Below are 11,224 nucleotides of genomic sequence, written 5' to 3'. Positions count from 1 at the left end.
AATCAGGGGACAAAGAAACGAGATGAATGAACTAATAAAGAAGAAACACATTCACAAGGAAACATAGGTAGACTACTTTTGATCCCTATTTGCTAAAAGTGACGATAATGAAACACCAATACCAGAGGTGATGACAAACAAAGATATAAATATTGAGGAGGAAAAGGTAAAGAAAACATTAATGAAATAATAGTAAAGAATAGAAAAATCACCAGAAGAGAAGATAATATCGAACGAACTCCTAAAGTACGGAGGACCAGATCTGACCAAACAACTATTAAAACTAATCCAAAAAATAATAGAACAAAACAGAATTTCTCAAGAATGGATATCAAGCAATATAATACCTCTCTTTAAAAAGGGAAACCAATCGGACCCGCAAAATTACAGAGGAATTAATTTATCAAACACAACACTAAAATTAACAACTAAAGTGATAACAAATGAACTGAATAAAATATAATACTAGCAGAAGTGTTTACTACCCCTTAATGATATAAATTGTATCCTACTTCCCCTCATATTACTTATGCACACACTCTAATAAATTGTCCATTTATCAGCTTTTGTGTCGAAAATTTTGATATTGCACGACTTTCTATCAAAACGTAGAGAAGTGCTCAGCCATCTTCTCGTCCTACCGTATCCCTAGTTCGGCTAGAAACTTTAACGTTAATAGAGGCAATGCACCTTAGTTCACTCTGTACTCATATGTTTGCTAGTTTTAGTCGTTGCTAATATAGCACATGCTATAATTATCATGACGAAAACCTACTACTTTTGTTAATTCATTGAACCTCATATTACGTAAAAAGGAAAAGTTATAATACAATATAACTTATATAACTACAATATACTACCAGATTAATTTACAAAAGGTATTTGTTTGGAAAAGTATTTAGTAAATTATGTTATATATTTTGTTTTACAATTCTTAATATTTTTAATATATGACGTTATTAAATGCTAATTTCACATTTTTGAATTCCCACGTTAAAATTGGCTATATTCTTATTTTTATCAAGTCTATGAAGCACTTGTTATTAATTACACAGAATGATCGAGATAGAGACTTTTAGAGATCAGCTTCTTCAGATCTTCATTATGAGCCCTAAGCCAGGAAAAGAGGCAATGAAGTAACATCTTATCGACCCATTAGCCTACTCCCAACCGTAAGCAAAGTTTTTGAAAGACTACCAAGAATTTACGCATGATGAATTCCTAACATTATTACCACAACGCAAAGATAAGAATGGAGAATTAATTACTATTTAAATGGGAATAAGCCACAATTAAAGGTTAAAATACGTTTATTGACGTTTCAATTTCCACTTCGGAAATCGTTCTCAAAATACAAACATTAGTAAATTAAACAAATTTTTTACTGTTGTAGTGAAGTTTTGGGAGACATTCGTTGGACTTTCCGAGTTAGAATTTGTATCAGCCCAAAGTGTCTGATGAGGCTGGGCTAGGCCGAAATGATCATAACACTTTATTGATACCGATTCGAGCACGGGAAGTTTAACGAATTTGTCCTCCTACCTCCTAGGCCATATATTTGGCCATTTAATTTAATAAAGCGATAGCGGCTTTCGCTAAAAGATTATATCTTTTAAACAAATTTTGTTTTTTGTTACTTAGTGAAAAATTCTTCTAATAATTTAATTTTATCTGACTCATCTATATTGACAATTCAGACATACCTTATACATTTTAAAGTAGACGACTTTAAAATGATATTGCCAATATTGTTGAGTTGCGTTCCTGGGACGACTTTACTTATAAGATAGTTCATTCGATTACATGAAATCAACTTTAACTTGAGAATATTCGTCAGAAAAGATCATAACATGTAATTCGTCTTTAAAAAGACAAATACATGCCATGATGACAGTAAAATTCTCCTGTTAGTGATTCCATAGTAAATTATGAGGGAAAAACCAGGAAAAAACCTCATAATACTATCCCGACATGGTAAGTATTTGATTGTGCATTTAGTTTACCTTCAATAAACACCAAATCCGAGTTTATATGTTTGTTATTTAAAAAACATAAATGATGTATCCTCTATATGTTACTGACTTACCAATACTGGTATTTTCCTTTTAATTACTTCCTCTTTCAATATGGGTAACCAGATCCTACTACATTCTGCCGAGGAATTCGCGACACAATTGGTCTCATTTAGCATAATTAGAGCCGCTTCTTTGATTTTTCTCTTTTTACCATCCGTTTCTTTTAGGACTATATTTGAATCATTCCATTGAACCCTATGTTCATTATCCCATGCGTGTTTACATATTTGAGATCTATCAAATTCTCTATTTTTAATATAGGATTGATGTTCACTTATTCTAACATTTAATGGTCTTGATGTTTCACCTAAATAAAACTGATCGCATTCACAAGGTATTTTATAAATGCAATTCTTTGTCCTTTCTTGTTCATTGTTAGGTTTGGTTTTGGACAAAATAGATCTCAAAGTATTTGTTGTTTTGAATGTTGTTGAAATGTTAAATTTATTTCCTATCCTTTTAAGCTTTTCCGATAATCCTTTTATGTATGGTATTGTTATTTTCCTCGTATTATTCCTTGCATATGCTGTAGGATCTCGTTCTAAGTTGTTTTGTTCTATTCGATCGATTGTTGAAAATTCCTTATTTATAAACGATAAAGGATAATCATTTTTTAATAAAACAGATGTTAACAAATGTTTTTCCTCCAAGAACGAATTTTCGTTAGAACAAGTAATTTTGGCTCTATCGTATAAGGATTTAATAATTCCCTTTTTAATATTAATATTGTGATTTGATTTGAAATTTAAATATCTGTTGGTGTGTGTTGGTTTTCTATACACCTAAGTTTCGTATCCAGTATCGTTCTTAGAGATTAAAACATCCAGAAAAGGTAATGTGTTATTATATTCCTTTTCCATGGTAAATGTTATTGTCTCTTCTTTATCGTTTATATCATTTAGGAATGTGTCCAACAACTATGGAATTTACTATGGAATCACTAACAGGAGAATTTTACTGTCATCATGGCATGTATTTGTCTTTTTAAAGACAAATTACATGTTATGATCTTTTCTGACGGATATTCTCAAGTTAAAGTTGATTTCATGTAATCGAATGAACTATCTTATAAGTAAAGTCGTCCCAGGAACGCAACTCAAAAACATTGGCAATATCATTTTAAAGTCATCTACTTTAAGATGTATAAGGTATGTCTGAATTGTCAATATAGATGAGTCAGATAAAATTAAATTATTAGAAGAATTTTTCACTAAGTAACAAAAAACAAAATTTGTTTAATTTACTAATGTTTGTATTTTGAGAACGATTTCCGAAGTGGAAATTGAAACGTCAATAAACGTATTTTAACCTTTAATTGTGGCTTATTCCCATTTAAATGGTAATTAATTTAAAATGCCACAAGAAAATAGCTTAAGAACAATATTAAGAATAGAGAAGGAAGATCTGAACATCATCTGAGTATACGGGCCAGAAAATAACAAGCCTATATAACAAGCCTGATATACCCACTTGTTATTAATTACCCCAGAATGCTCGAGATAGAGACTTTTAGAGATCAGCTTCTTCAGATCTTATCTAATTTATTAATTTTCTCAAGGAGGGGATACATACGCAATTTTGTACAGAAAAATTTTTTTTTTTAATTGATAATACTTTATGATTTTTTTCTTATTTACAATCATATGATGTATTTATTTACAATCATATATCAAGTCATAAACAATAATTATTTTATAGACCATTATCAAGATATTGACTCTCTGAGATACTGAATATTTTATATTCTTTAAATTTCGTAAATAAAATAATATTTAAACCAACTGTACATTAACCGTATCCACAAAAACCGTTTATCTCAAATTTCCTTGTCCGAAAAAGTAGAACGGTGTTAAGAATCGCTACAGCGATTTCAAGATGTTTGAACACTTCCTTTTCGTGTTAACAGAAGATTTTAGCTCTGTCGGCTAATACATTTCCTGCCACACGTATCTAAAATACATTACACTATTCACTAGACCTTTTCTGAAATGGAAAATTGACAATCTATGTGAATTCCGGAGAAGGGTGGTTACTCGACGGATTTTACTTTATCGCCAGCTATACACGACTTATCGTATTACTTTAATGTTTCTGAAGGATTTCTTACACACCTGAATACTAAATTTTATAACGGTTATCCTTTATATACAAATTTAGGAAAATAGTTTTATATATTTTCAATATTGGTGTTTTTCTAGTCAGTATGTCATACGTCATTTATTATTAGTTTAATTTGAGGTTTGCCGTCATTTTCGCAAGCTCTTATCGTATAATCGGGATAGTAGAAATTTTAAAGTATTATAAAATATTGAAAATATAGGGTTACTTTTATTATTAATTTAATAAAAACAAATATAACAAAAATAATAAATATAATATAAATATCAAAATAACCTCCCAGAACTCAATTTTTTTTTTTAATGATGAAAAGTTGCTGGTGTGAACGCACATTCAGGAATGTTAGAGACTAGGGTCTTATACTCACAATCTAAGTATGTTAGGTTGTAGACTTTTATTAAACAAGTTCTGTTAAACAAGTGCTGTTTACAAGTTATACAGCATCATCAGGCTCACAAGAAATTAAAGGCTGAAATAGATAATATAAGCTAATATATACAACCAAAAAAAAACAAAAAATTTCATTAAAAGTAGTACTAAGAATATATAGGACTTAGTCAACAGTCAGTTATATTAAACCTTGTGTACTGTCGCGTAGTCTACCAGAACACGTTGTTTTTAAAACTGTAATACCAACCGTAATTAATAAAATATTTAGTTTTCCATTACTATACTGTCAAATGGTATTAAAATAAACGTATTTACCAAATATTCAAAATGGATCTCTGAACCGAAATTATCAGACAATAAAAGTTAGGCTTAATCTGTCAGACGATACAGTATAAAAGTAACTATTATTAGACGTGGCTTATTAGTTAACTGTTACGTTGTGATAGTCAAAAAGCGGTCAAAATGAGTAATAAAGCACCTTCTTTAAAAAGTATGGATTCTATGGATGATAATTATGAAAAAACAGTTACGAAATAGTATGAAGAATGTGATAGTAGTGGAAGTGAAATAGAGAATGCGGAATACGATGGTGCTATCGAAAATGGGCACGATACAGCATCGGAAATATCGGAAGAGGGTGACGAAGATGAAAATATTGAGTAATATTACTCATCTAATCGATGGGCGGCACAAGAAGGCATTAAATGAGCGGCACAAGAAGTTGTACCTATACGAAGGAGAACTTTTAAACATAATATAGTTATACAAATTCCTGGTCTAAAGTCATCCCCTTTCGATGTTTGTAATTTACTGTTTTCTACATTGATGATTGAGCAAATCATATACTGGACCAACGCATTTGAACAATGCTTGAAACGAAAGCATTTTTGGGTATGCTAATTTATACTGCCATTTTGAACTCAAATCATGAGTGTATTCGCACCATTTTTTCTACGTACGATACCGGAATGGACATTTTTCGGTGTGTTATGAGTAAAGATCGGTTTGCGGTCCTGTTAGCATGACTTCGTTTTTATAATCCCAACGACCAAAAACAGCGTCAACAAACTGATCCAACTGCTTCAATATCAGAAATATTTAACAAGTTTGTATTAAATTGTCAAAACGTATATTCAGTTGGACAGAATGTATGTGTTGATGAGATGCTAGTTAGTTTTCGGGGCAGATGTAATTTTAAAATGTTTATGCCGAACAAACCCGACAAATATGACCGCAAAGCCAGGAACTGGTATTTGTATTTGTTTAATAGTTATATATATATATATATATATATATATATATATATATATATATATATATATATATTATTGAAAGGACTCTGATGGGCGTGAACTATCAGAAGATGAAAAAAACTTTCACATTATAAAACAATTTCTTTTGCGACTTTTTCGTCCATTGTTCAAATCAAACCGAAATGTCACCGCAGATAATGGTTTTCATTGATTGAGTTAGTGCAACTTTTAAGGAACAATGATTTGATTTACGTGGGAACCACGAAAAAATAATAAAACGGAAATTCCTTCTCCTTTTCTACCAAATAGAAAGAGGGAGATAGAAACCACCCAATATGGTTTTACTAAACAGACGACACTGCTGTCATATGCAGGAAAAAAAAAAGAAAAAGCTGCAATTCTTATATCCTTTGCATTATTGTAAAGACACTGATTCACAAACAAACAAGCCAGAAATTGTATTGTTCCACATAACGATCAAAGGAAGAGTCGACTCACTAGATGAGAAATGTTCAAAAAGTACTTGCAGACGTCATACCCAAAGATGGCCAATGAGAATATTTTTTAGAATTGTAGATATATCTTGCAGCAGTGTATACATAGTTCATCAGGCACACAAAGACAATCTTACAATATCGGAAAAATCTAATTTTCTAAAACAATTGACAAAACAGTTAGTAGAACCACATTATATGCGAAGACGGGAAACCATGAATCATTTTCCGAGAGAAATAAAATTTGTAACGTCGGGTATAAGGTTGTCAAGAAATAATTTCGTAAGATCTTGTAGATGGCGACATCTTGAAAAAAAAAAGAAAAATATGCTCGAAACGAATGACTAAATATCTTTGTAGAAATTGCAAAAAACCGATATGCCTTCAGTGCACAAAACGAGTATGTATTTGATGCGCAGAAAATAAGTTAAGACTAAAGAAAATGACAGTGGTTGACGTATGAAAGAGTATTGACATTTGTGTGGTCGGCGGACATAAGTAGACACGTTAATTTTTGAGAAAATATTTGTATTTATTAAAATCACCTAAAAAAATTATCTACCGCTGGAATAAAAAAGACAAGTCAAATGTTATACCTGTGGTTCTCTATCAAATAGTCATCTTTTTCATACTTACAATTTTATCCATTTTAGAGTTTAACCAATCAAGTCGTTTTATCTGGTTTAGACCGGCGTATACCTAAGCAAACGTTTAACTTAACTGATTGGGTACAGTTATCAGTGAAATTGCTAACTAGCGAAAAGACTGACGAAGTTATGAAAAAAGGATATTATGTAAATGATTAATTGAATTTGTAATTTGTGTATTGATTACATTGCGTTTCTCACGTTTCTTATTACTTTCAATGTTTTCGTTAATATTATTACATTGCGTTTCTCACGTTTCTTATCCTACAAACATTGCAAACAAAAAATACACAAGAAACAGCGTCTTAGATAAAACTAACTTCTATATAAAAACAAAGGACAAGGAAACGCAAAGCTGAGAAGAAATTACAACAAAATTTAGGAAAAGCTTACCTTACGTTACAAGGAAAACCAATACGTTCACGCGAAGCCAAAGTATTAAGCTCATGTCGAATGAAATGTAAAGATCGCTTTAATGCAAATGAGTTAAAAAGGTGTTCTGATAAATATTGTGGTTATTGTTCGTACTCAAAGAGAACAACATACATGGCATCTCTTATTCAAGTGAAAGAAACTGCTTCACATCATGAGGCCCACAACGATATCTGTCGTGGTTTTTTCTTAACGTTTCGACGAAAGAAAAACTTTATTTTAACTATCGCCAGTAATATACAATCTACGATCGCAGGTACTGATGTAGAAGATAAAAGAGAAAAGACTATACCAAAAATGAAAATTAGTGAAGAAAAACGAATAGAAATAAAAAATCATTCTTTCATTTCCACTATAAGAAAGTCACTATTCACGAAAGCAAACTTAGAAGAACTACTTACCATCTCACATAACCTTACAAAAAATGTACGAATTGTTCAAACAGTCCACACCTGCGCACAGATCTATCAAAATTTATCCACAGGAATTTAAAAAGCTTAACCTCGGATTTAAAAAGCTAAAACTTGATATATGTTTTACCTGCGATAAATTTATAATGCAATTAAAAATTTGTATAGATGACCAGAAAGAAAACCTCTCTTCAGACCACAAATCCCACCAAGTGGAAGCTGATCAAGCTTGATGATGAAAATGATGAAAAAAGGAAAGATACATAAACTGCCAGACCTGTTCCATATTTAAAGACATACACTTAGTAACAACACCAAATTTAAAATCATCTGTTGCATTTTATAAGAGACAGCTGTGGACAATTAAACAGAACAGATGGAGATAGAAGTAGAAGAGGATATGGTTTTAAGGATATTAAAAGAGGAAATTAAAATGGCATTAAAAAACAGCAAAAATGGTAAAGCAGTAGGCCCAGACCAAATCCGTATAGAAACCTTAAAATGCATAAATGATAAAACCTTAGATATTATAGTAGACTTATTTAACTCAGTATACAAGACAGGACACATACCGAAACAATGGTTATTCTCCACCTTTTGTGCTATCCCTAACAATACAAACGCCAAATATTGCAGTGAATACAGAACAATAAGAAGTCACACTGCTTAGCTGTATAACTTGCTTGTTGGCCGTATAGCACAGAGATCAAGGGATCAAGGTTCTTTGTAGGCAAAGAAATTGAAAAGTTTAAAATTATTGTTGAATACAATGATTAAAAATCTTTTATTGATCTCTCAATATTTTTTATAGTGCCTTGATGAATGCTCATATGAAACATATACAAGTTACACAAACTAAATTGAGAAGGAAAAAAACAGATATGTGGTTTACTATGTCAATATGAAAAATATGGGGATAGAAGGACTCTCATTCCACAGTACTATGTAATCGTATGGCACCATATGCAGAACGGATAGTAGAAAAACACTAGGCTAGTTTTAGAGGTGGTAAATCGACAATTCATCAGATTGGAACTCAACAAATTTTTGAAAAAACACTGGAATATGGCATTTATACTACTCACATATTTATAGACTACAAAGCAGCCTACAACTCTGTAAATAAAAGAGAAATGTTTAGAGCAGTGAAAGAACTAGGAATACTAAATCAGTTGGTAAATTTAACTAAAATAACTCTTGAAAATTTGAATGTAGAGTACGAATTCAGGAGAAACTATCTGAACCTTTTAAAACAAATAACGGGCTGCGCCAGGGAGACCCTCTCTCCTGTATACTGTTCAATCTGGCTCTGGAAACAGTAAACTTTAGTGTGGCATTAGAGTGATGTCGCACTGTCCCAAGAGTACGGTTTACTGAGGCATCACGTTGATACCACCTGGAGCTCGTTTCGAGGGAAATATTTTAAGAAGATTATACGCAGAACTAAAAGAACATGCTGTGGCGAAACTTTGAGTTATATAAAAGCTTACGTTGTGAAGTTCATTTGATAAGCACGCCTCAGATGGATTGGGCATGTATTTAGAAGGGAGAATGAAGCGGCAGTGAGAAAAGTTTTCGGCTGAAGAGAACCAGTGGGACGATGTTATAAAAGTAAACCAAAACTTAGGTATCTGGACAACTTGCAAGTCGACTTAAATTTCGAAGAATTCAAAATTCAACGAATTTTAAGGATGTAAAAAATTGCTACAATCGTGTGATGGGATATTTTTATTAAGAAAGCTTTGGCTAATAATGCGCTATACTTAGTGCTAATGATAATTATTATTTCTTTATCATCTAAAATAGCCAGTAAACAGGATGAAATAAAACAAAACAAAATATTAGTACTAGCCAGTTTTTTGTATTGAAGTTATCGTATTTATTTTCTATATTTTAGAGACTACTGACAACTAATAATGAAGCTATTATTAACTGTAGTTAAAATATATTAAACATTCCGTTTATAAAAATTATATTTTCAATTTTCATCAATCTGTTGTATAAATTCTGATGTAAAATTCGCTTGTAGAAAATATTTATGTTTGAAAGTAAACTAATATAGACGAATATATACAGCGAACATAAAACCATATTAATCCAATATTGTTGTTTTTTGAAATGAAATGGTTTACCAATATTGACTTAGTACAACAAACACGATCTTGGACCTACATTGAAAAAGTCCGATTTGTCAATTATATCGATATTTTTAGAAAGACAATATGTAGCAATGCTGGGACACAACTGGCAAAGGAAGCTCGAATAAAAGTAACAGAACAATTTTTAATTTTTAAATGTGATCAGATATGTAGATTTAGTTTGGTAAACTTTTTAGTCCGGTAGCTGGGTACATATCTGTATGCATTGAAGGGTGGATAGTTGAAAACTATTCTATCTTATATAACATTTTTCGCTGAATACGAATATGTAGGTCCCCCTTCTCAATAAGTGGTACCAATTTTGATAAACATTTTTTTTATAAATAAATTTTCAAATTTGAATATTTTACTTTACAACTAGTTCCATCGTAAAGTACGGCTAAAAATACAACAAACATACTAAATAATATGTTTTATATAAATAATTTATAGTTTAAAAGTTAATAAAAATTTTAAGTTGAGAAATCGCAGATTTAGCGTAACTTTTAGTACTCATAACTTTTCAGTCTCGTTCGAATCTTCGAGTTGGAAACAAACATCGAAGAAATACTTGTGGATAATTATCTTATCTTTTTATAATTAGTACCTATAATTAGTATAGGCTATTCGTTATCAAGAAACTTAAAAACAATAACCGAAAAAAGTGTTTGTGTTCAATGTTATTATAATTATCCAACAAGGAACTAATACAAATTTAATTACTACATTTATTAACATAAATATAAATAAAATAGTCCGGTATATTAACAAAATATGCCGGAATGTCTTACTAATTTCTAGTTGTAATTACTGGAAAACTATGAAGCACCAACTAGATAACCAAGAACCAACTAGTTATCAATGCATTGAGGACATAAATCCAGCCATTAGAAAATCGTGCCTAGCCTGGACTCCTCCACCTAAAAGAAATCGAAAAGACAGTTACAACTCTCTAGATGAACAGCAGAAAAAATTTAAAACACGCAACAACGATCTATATACAAACTTTCAAATAGAGAAACCACAATAAAATCCCTCAGATGCAGATGAGGTAAAACGTGATAGTGAATGGATATCAGTCCACCACAAGAAACGTCAACACAATGATGATAGTCCTGAATTGAAAAACACCAAACAAGCTACACTCAAAGATTATTGGCTAAGTAAAACTGTGCTTACATCAAACAGATACGAGGCATTTGAAAATGATAAACCTACTGAAGACGTTGAAATGCTGGAAGCAAAAAAATATGAACAGGCACCACCT

This window comes from Diabrotica undecimpunctata, chromosome 10, assembly GCF_040954645.1.
Source record: "Diabrotica undecimpunctata isolate CICGRU chromosome 10, icDiaUnde3, whole genome shotgun sequence".
NCBI lineage: Eukaryota > Metazoa > Arthropoda > Insecta > Coleoptera > Chrysomelidae > Diabrotica > Diabrotica undecimpunctata.
Note: the sequence above shows the minus strand (reverse complement) of the source record.